The sequence below is a fragment of the Choloepus didactylus genome, chromosome 2 (assembly GCF_015220235.1).
Source record: "Choloepus didactylus isolate mChoDid1 chromosome 2, mChoDid1.pri, whole genome shotgun sequence".
NCBI classification, from domain to species: domain Eukaryota; kingdom Metazoa; phylum Chordata; class Mammalia; order Pilosa; family Megalonychidae; genus Choloepus; species Choloepus didactylus.
The window spans coordinates 8,225,100-8,234,804 of record NC_051308.1 but is presented as its reverse complement, the minus strand read 5'-3'; positions in this window follow the sequence as shown (position 1 = coordinate 8,234,804).

Here is a 9,705-nt window from a genome sequence, read left to right as displayed (position 1 = left end):
GAGAGCACCAGCAATTGACAGATAATTTGCAAACACTGTGAAAGGGTTTTTTGCATTTGTTGGTTTTTGTTAGCTCATAGCCCTCAAGGAAATTTCCATCTTATCACTAGCTAAATATAAACTTAAGGAACAGACAGTCCAAGGACTAAATCCCAGCGTTAACACTTAAAAATATTAAAATGTACAGTATGCAACCAATGATTTAGAAGGCAAACAAAGGAAAAGGAAATGATGGCCCATCTAAAGAAACAAGATAAAAATCTGGAAACCATCAACAAAGAAGACCAGATTTTGGAAATATTGGACAAAGACTTTTAAAAAACAATCCTCAATATGCTCACAGAGATAAAGGAAAACACAGAGAAAGAACTAAAGGATATCAGGAAAATAATTAAAGAACAATATGAAAATCTCAATAAAGAGACAGAAATTTTTAAAATTAACTAAACAGAAATACTTGAGTTGAAGACCACAATAACTGAAATGAAAAATTCCCTAGAGGATTTCAATGGCAGATAAGAGCTGGTAGAAGAAAAAATCAGTGAACTCAATGACAAGGAAATTGAAATGATTCAGTCTGAGGAGCAGAAAGAAAAAAGAATGAAAAGAGTGAACAGAACCTAAGAGACCTGTGGGTCACCATCAAGCATGCCAATATACATATTATAGGAATTCCAGAAGGAGAAGAAAGAGAGAAAGGAGCAGAAAGAAGGTTGAAATAAATAATGGCAGAAAACTTCCCACATTTAACAAAAGACATGACTATGCACATTCAAAAAGCCCAATGAACACCAAACAGGATAAATTTGAAGAGAATTACACCCAGACACATAGTAGTCAAACTGCCAAATGACAATGGCAAGTAGGGAGTTCTGAAACTGCAAGAAAAATACAATGTTATATACAAGCTCCAATAAGATGAAGTACCGATATATCATCAGAAACCACGGAAGCAAGACGGCAGTAGGAGGAAATATTTACAGTTCTGAAAGAAATCAATTGCTAACAGTGATGGTTAAGTTCATGTGTCAACTTGGCCAGGGGATGGTGCCCAGGTGTCTGATCAAGCAAGCACTGGCCTAACAGTTACTGCAAGGACATTTCATGGCTGGTTAATAAACAGAAGGCTGGTTTATTAAATTATCAGTCAACTGATTGCATCTTTGGCTGATTACATCTATGATCAAATAAGGGATTGTATTCTGCAATGAAAGAATCCAATCAGTTGGATTTAATCCAATAAGTTGATAATGCAGAACCTCTTTTGCCATTTTTCTATTTGGTCTTTGTAAATCATGTACTTTTTGACCCTCAATTTGTCAGGAGAAGAGAGAATTTTATAGGAGAAGAGAGAACTTTCACTGTTTCTTCAGTCAGCCAGCCTCTTCTGGGGAGTTCACTGAAGACCTTCATCAGACTTGCCAGCTCATGGCCTGCCCTACAGAATTTGGACTTGTGCATTCTGCCCTATGGAATTTGGACTCATGCATCCATACAGTTGTGTGAGACACTTTTTTTTTGAGACACTTTTATAAAATCTCATATTTATGGATATCTCCTGTTGGTTCTGTTTTCCTAGAGAACCCTGATTAATACAACAAAAACTTTATATCCAGCAAGAACGTCCTTCAAAAATGAGGGAGGGATTAAGACTTCCCAGATAAACAAAAACTAAGGAAATTTGTCACCACTAGAACTACAAGCAAAGCTAAAGAGAGTTCTTCAGACTGAAAGGAACAGAAAATGGACAGTGGATTCAAGTGGCATAAAGAAATAAAGACCTAACCATATGGGTAATTATAAATGCCAGTAGTATTGCATTGTACTTTTTTGTATGCAACTCCACTTTTTACTGCTTAAAGGCTCTAAAATAGAAATGCAGAAAAAAAAAGAATGATAAATCCATGGTTTTGAAAATACAATGTATGAAGATATTATTTCTAACAAGTGCAACAAAAATTGGGCAGACAGAAAGGTATAGGAATAGCGTATGTGTACACTATTGAATTTAAGTTGATATCAAATCAAACATGATTGTTTTAGATTTAGGATGTCAAATTTAAGTCAATTATAACCACAAAGAAAATATGTGAAAACTACACACAGACAGAAATGTGAAGGGACTCAAAATGGTACAATCCAAAAAATCAAATAAATATGGAAGTAGGCATTAATGGACAAATTGAGGGTCAAAAAGTACATGATTTACAAAGACCAAATAGAAAAATAGCAAAAGAGGTTCTACATTATCAGTAGCTTCTTTAAATGTAAATGGGCTAAACTTTCAAGTCAAAAGGCAGAGATTGGTGGAACGGATAAAAAAGCATGACCTTGACTGCTGGGGGAATGAATCTCCCTGGTGACATGCAACATGACTCCCAGGAATGAGCCTGGTCCTGGCATCAAGGGATTAGAAATGCCTTCTTGACCAAAAGGGATAAAAGAAAGATAACAAAATAAGGACACAGTGGCTAAGAGATTTCAAATAAAGTCAAGAAGCTATCCTGAAGGTTGCTCTTATGCAAGCTCCAGCTAGATATAGCAAATGGCCACAATATATCAAGCCCTAACCAACAGTAGCCCTGAAACATCTACGTCTCTATCTGAGATTTTATAACAGTTTCACGCACTAAGTTTATCTCTCAGACCCCTAAATCCATGAGAGTGTACCTATGCCAGACAAGTCCTAAAACTCAGAGACAACAGTCTCTTTAAGAAAAACAACCAGATGTAGCCCCCTTCCCCATAATGTCAACACCTCTTTTCAACGTGAACAAGTTATCATGGTCACTGCCTAGTCACCCCTTAAGATTGACACAGTGATTAAATGAGAGGAAGAGGTAGCAAAAGAAAAGATAGAATTTAACAAAGGATTAAGAGTAATGAACCTTTATATAAATAATTTTTTTAGATGCTAGGCTATTGTGTCAGTTTGAATGTATTATGTCCCCCCAAACGCCATTATCTTTGATGTAGTCTTGTGTGGGCAGATGTTATCAGTGTTGATTAGATTGTAATTCTTTGAGTGTTTCTTTGGAGGTGCGCCCCACCCAGCTGTGGGTGATAACTCTGATGAGATAATTTCCATGGAGGATGGCCCCACCCATTCAGGGTGGGCCTTGATCAGTGGAGCCATATAAATGAGCTGACAAGCAGAAGGAACTCAGTGCAGCTGAGGGTGACATTTTGAAGAGGAGCTACAGCCAAGAGGGACACTTTGAAGAAAGCACAGGAGCTGCAGATGAGAGACAGTTTGAAGATGGCTGTTGAAAGCAGACTCTTGCTCCAGAGAAGTTGAGAGAGGACAGATATCCCAAGTGCAACTAAGAGTGACATTTTTGAGGAACTGCAGCCTAGAGAGGAACGTCCTGGGAGAAAGCCATTTTGAAACCAGAACTTTGGAGCAGACACCAGCCACGTGCCTTCCCAGCTAACAGAGGTTTTCTGGACATCCTCTAGTGAAGGTACCCAATTGCTGATGTTGTATCTTAGACACTTTATGGCCTTAAGACTGTAACTGTGTAACCAAATAAACCGCCTTTTATAAAAGCCAATCCATCTCTGGTGTTTTGAATTCTGGCAGCATTAGCAATCTAGAACAGGCATATTAATAGCTAGAAGGAAATAACTGAAATGGTGGAACTGTAACCCATAACATTCTTGAAATTTGCTCTATAGCTACTCATTAAATTGTCCTTTGACAACTATCACCTTTCTGTATATAGCTTATATTTCATAATAAGGAAATAACTGAAACTGTGGAACTATAACCCATAACATTCTTTGAAATTTGCTCTCTAACTACCTGTATTTGTACTTTGAAAGTTATCACTACTATGTATTAAAAAAAGCTGACCCAACTATATACTTTTTACAAAAGACTCAACTTAAGTTAGAAGACATAAGTACGTTGAGAGTGAAAGGATGGAAAAAAATATACCATGTTAATAATAACCAAAAGAGAGCTGGGGTAGCTATACTAATATCATATGAAATAGAATTTATGTCAAAATTGCTATGAAGGACAAGGATAGTCATTATATATAGATAAAGGGATCAATTCAACAAGAAGACATAACACTTATAAATCTATGCACCTAACAGCAAAGTCACAAAATATATGAAGCAAATATTGACAGATTTCAAGGGAGAAATAGAAAGTTCTACATTAATAGTAGAAGACTTCAAAACACCATTTTCAATAATGGATAGAAGATCCAGACATTAGATCAGTAAGGGAATTGAAGACTTGAAGGATACAATAAACCAACTAGAACAAACAGACATATATAGAACATTTCACTCAAAAGCAACAGAATACACATTCACCTCCAGTATACATGGATTGTTATCCAAGACAGACCATATGTTATGTTGCAAAACAAGTCTCAATCAGTTAAAAAATATTGAAGTAATACAATGTATCTTCTCTCACCACAATGAAATGAAGCTAGAAATCAATAACTAGGAGAGAAAAGAAAAAGTCACAAAGATATGGAAATTAAACCACATACTCAATGAAACAATAGGCCAAACAGAAATCACAAACGAAATTAGGAAATATCTTTAGGGAAATGAAAACAAAGACACAACATACCAAAATGTAGGGGATGTAGCAAAGGTAATGTTGAAGAAAAATATCAAATCAGAGACCTAACTTCACAATTGGAGAGTCTAGGAAAGGAAGAGCAAACTAAACCAAAAGAGAACAAGAGAAAGAAAATACAGGAGTTTAGAGTGGAGATAAATGAAATAGAGAATAAAAACAAATAGAGAGACTCAATGAAACAAAAATTGGTTCTTTGAGAAAATCAATAAAATAGACAAACTTTTATCTAGACTGAAAAGAAAAAAGAGAAAGAGGAAGCAAATATTTCTAAGATCTGAAATGAAAGGGGGAATATTAATACTGACATTACAAAAATAAAAGTATTATAATAAGACACTATGATTAATCATACACCAACAATTTAGACAACCTATATGAAATGGACAAATTCCTAGAAACATACATATCTTATATGTGTAATACAGTTATTACACATATACCTATATTTGTGTAGAAAGATTTTCAAGAAGAAATAGAAAACCTTAGCTGACTGATCAATAAAGAGATTGGATCTGTAATCAAAAATCTCCCAATAAGCTTCACAGGGGAATCTAACATTCAAAGAAAAATTAACACCAATCCTGAATACTTCCTAAATCATTCTATGAGGCCAACATTCTCCTGATACTAAAGCCAGATAAAGATATCACAAGAAAAGAAAATTACAGACCAATATAAATATAGATGCAAAAATCCTCAACAAAATACTAGCAAACTAAATCCAACAGCACATTAAGAAAATTATATACCATGATCAACAGGATTTAGCGCAGATAATCGTGTGGCTTAACATAAGAAAATCAATTATGCAATATACAGCATTAATAGAACAAAGGGAAAATACATAGTCATCTCAATTGACAAAGAACAGGCATTTGACAAAATCCAGTACCCCTTCTTGATAAAAACACTTAGAAAGCTAAGAATAGAAGGAAACTACCTCAACATGATATAGGGCATATATGAAAAACCCACAGCTAACATCATACTCAACGATGAAAGCCTGAAAGCTTTCCATCTAGCATCAGGAAGAAGACAAGTGTTTCCACTGTTCCCATTATTATTTTGTATTGTACTGGAAGTTGTAGCTAGAGCAATTAGGCAAGAGAAAGGTATAAAAGACATTAAAATTGGAAAGGATGTCTTTTAGCAGATAACATGATCCTATACGTATAGAAAACCCTGAGATATACACAAAGACATTATTAGAGCTAATAAGCAAATTCAGCAAATTGGCAGCCTACAAGATCAAGATGCAAAAATCAGTAGTGTTTCTATACACTGGCAAGGAACAATCTGAAGAGGAATTCAGGGAAAACAATCCATTTGCGTAAGAACTTAAAGATTCAAATATCTAGGAATAAATTTAACCAAGGATGTAAAGACTTATACACAGAAAACTAAATGTAAAAACCAAAGCCATAAAACTTCCAGAATACAATAGAAGGAAGCATCTTCTGGACCTTTTGTTAGTAGATGGTTTCTTAGACTTTACTCCAAAAGCATGAATAAAATAAACAACTAAAATAGATAAATTGGACTTCATTGAAAGCAAAAACTATTGTGCATCAAAGGACATTGTCAAGAAAATGAAAAGACAACCTATGTAATAGGGGGAAATTTTGGAAACCATAAGGTGATAATGTTTTAATATCCAGAATATATAAAAACTCCTACAATTCAACAAAAGAAAGACAAACAACCCAATCTATGAAATGGGCAAATATCTTGGACAGACATTTCTCCATAGACAATAAACAAATGGCCAATAAGCACGTGAAAAGATACTCAACATCATTAACCATTAGGGAAATGTAAATTAAAACCTCAAGATACCACTTCACACCCAATAGACTGGCTAAAAAAAAGAAAAAAAAAAAAACTATAACAAGTTGTGGTAGGATCCTTAGTACATTGTTGGTGAAAATGTAAAATGGTGCAGTTGCTGTGGAAAACAGTTTGGCAGTTCCTCAGAAAGTTAAACAGAATTATCATATGACGGGGCAATCCCACTTTTTGGCATATACCCAAGGAACTGAAAACAGAGATTGAACAGAATAATGCTTCATAGAAGCATTATTCAAAATAGTCCAAAGATGGAAACAACCCAAGTGTCCATCAACAGATGAATGGATAAAAAAATGTGATATATATATACATAATGGGAAATTACTCAACCATAAGAAGTATGAAACTCCAAAAGATACAACCTTACAAGTTTTTTGAAAATAATCAACAGCCCTGCATAAGAGACATTTTTGCCTTTCTATTAATAAGAAGATGAATTTCAGAAAAGATATTTGTATATAGTCATACTGTAAAGAGCAGAGTCAAAATAGAATGTGGGTTTATTTAAAACAAAGTCCATATTTAAAGACTGTGTATGACTCAAGACTGGAAAGAGGACTAATACATTTTATGAAAGAATCAAATATATAGTTTCCAATAGGAATAGGTACTCAAAATTTGCATTAAATAAGATAAAACTGTAACAGGTACAATTGTTATATGAGAATTTAGGTTCACAAATAATTTGTGTATGAATAGGATGAAGGAGACCTAGTTTGATAATTCATGTGAAATGGGGATGGGCAGCAGCCATTGGTGGACCACACACTCTATATGAATCATAAATCTGACTTGGGTGCTACACAAAAAAGAGAGGCACTCAAGAAATAAAGAAGACACGAGAGTATCTTCTGAATTCTGAAGGTCTGCCCTTTAAGGAGAATTAGAACATTGTCAAGGACAAGATGTTTCAGGAAGGCAAATTTTGACTCAACGTAAGGATAAACTTCACCCCAAAGATTATACCAAATATATGGGAAAGCAGTGAGATCCCAACAGAAAATGTAGCCAGGAAGAAGTTAAAGAAATATCTATATATGCAAAACATCTGCAAATCATCAGGAGAAACTCAGCCAATTCAGTAGAAAAAAGGCACAGAGATCTCACATTTTGCCCTCCTGATCCATTCGCCACCTTTTGCCTCCCTGCTCTGTGTCCAGGTAATCTCGTCCTTATGGACTACAACAGTAGGCTCCATTTTCCCCTGGGGCTCCCAGGGGGTTCAAACAGTGGAAGCACCTGCCAAAGATCAGAGGGAGGGAAGAGACTGACTCCAGAGTTCATCCACCTCCACCAAGGCCCTCCTTACAGGCCATCTGAGGTGGGCTGTATCACAGAAGGTCACCTTCATGTCTCTGATCCTCTCTCCTTTTAGGAGTACCGTTACTGCGTCCTCCCTTTGCTTCTTCAGGTCTAGGGGTGCTAACTAGCAGCAGCACTGCTACCTGCCCTGAGGTCCTCCACACACATCTGTAAGGTATCCTTTTAAAAAGTCTCCTCCAGTTCCCCCCATGAGTGTGCCTTCTGTTTCCTCCTGGGATCGTGACCAATTCAGTTGATGACTTAAAGAAGCCCCTCAGAAAAGAGGAAGTCTAAATGGCCAGGAAACACATAAAAGCTGCGCAACAGCATTATTAGTCTTGGAAATGACAAATAAAACCCAAGGGATATCACTTCGCATCACCAGATTGAAAAAAATTAAAACACTTGATAGCAACCAGTTTTGGCAAGAATGCAGAATATTGGGGATGATCACAAATGGTCGGAGAGTAACTTGATACAACCACTTAAGAAAGTAATTTGATATTTTCTAGTAACCTTGAAAATGTGCACAACCCACGATGCAGCAAATCCACTTGCAGTCATAGACAAGAACATGCATTCCAGCAATGCCTACAATAGAAAAATATCTGGAAACAACTCATATGTCTATTGACAGAAGAATGGATAAATACCATACAGTATGTTCATAAGATGAAATACTATCAAGCAATGTGAAAAACATAGTAATAACTAAGGCTACACATATCAACACGGATGCAGCTCAAACATAATATTGAATAAGAAAAGCAATTTGTAGAATGCCCACAGCATGATTTGTTCATATAGAGTACAAAAGCATGCAAAGCAAAATGACACCTTGTTTAAAGGATATACACTTTAGTGGAAAATCTAGAAAAGAAAGCAAGGGAGTAATGATAGACAAAAAATTCAAGATTTTGTTTACTTCTAGTGGTAGGGGATTAGGAAGTGCATGCAGGAGGTTTATGGGGATTGGTAAAGTCTATCTTGTAAGCTAGAAGGTATTTGTATTATTCTTTTACTTTATGTAGTTTACATATGCTTGAAGGATTCTTTAAAAATAGGAAGTCAAACAAAAAAAGCCCACAATAAAAACTTATTTAGAGTAGTTACTAACAGATTATAAGAACCCTGTGACACTGTTTGTGTTAGTTATATACTGCTGCATAACAAATTACCACAAACTCAGTACATTTTCTGTCTTACAGCTTCTATCAGAAAGGGTGTAGCCATGTCTTACCTGGATCCTCTTTCACAAGGCTGAGATCAAGGTGTCTGTCTAGAACTGGATTCTCATCAGAGGCTCGAGTGGGGAAGGATCCACTTCCAAGCTCCCTCAGGTTGTTACAGCATTCATTCCCTTGAGTCCGTAGGATCCCCAGCAGCTTGATTCTTCAACGCCTGCAACAGAGAGAAACCCTAGAGAGTGTCTGCCAGCAAGCTGGAGTCTTGTATGATGCAGCATGATCACATGATCACAAGAATGACATCCCCATCACCTTTCTCACATTCTGTTGATTAGAAGGAAGTCACAGGTCCCGCCCTCATTCAGGGTAGGGGGTTGCACAAAGTTGTGCCCATCAGGAGTTGGGATCAAGGGGCCACCTTTGAAACAGGAATGTGGCTTCTTCTGACTGGAACATTTTTCACGTCTGCTTCCTTCTACTCATTTATGGCTTGGATGCAACCTCCTCAGAGAGGACTTCTCTGACCACTCAATTTTAACTGGGCTCTATCTATTATTATCTATCACTGTACCTATCACTGTTAGCAATCACTTATATGCTAACTTGTTTATTATCTGTGTATTCCCCTACCCACAGACTAAAAGTTCCATGTACAGAGAGCTCACAAAATATCCCTCAACCTCCTTTTCAGTTTGGTTGGGGGCATGTGGGTAATTCTGGCCAATGGATTGTGAGCAGAAGTTTTTATACTTCTGGACC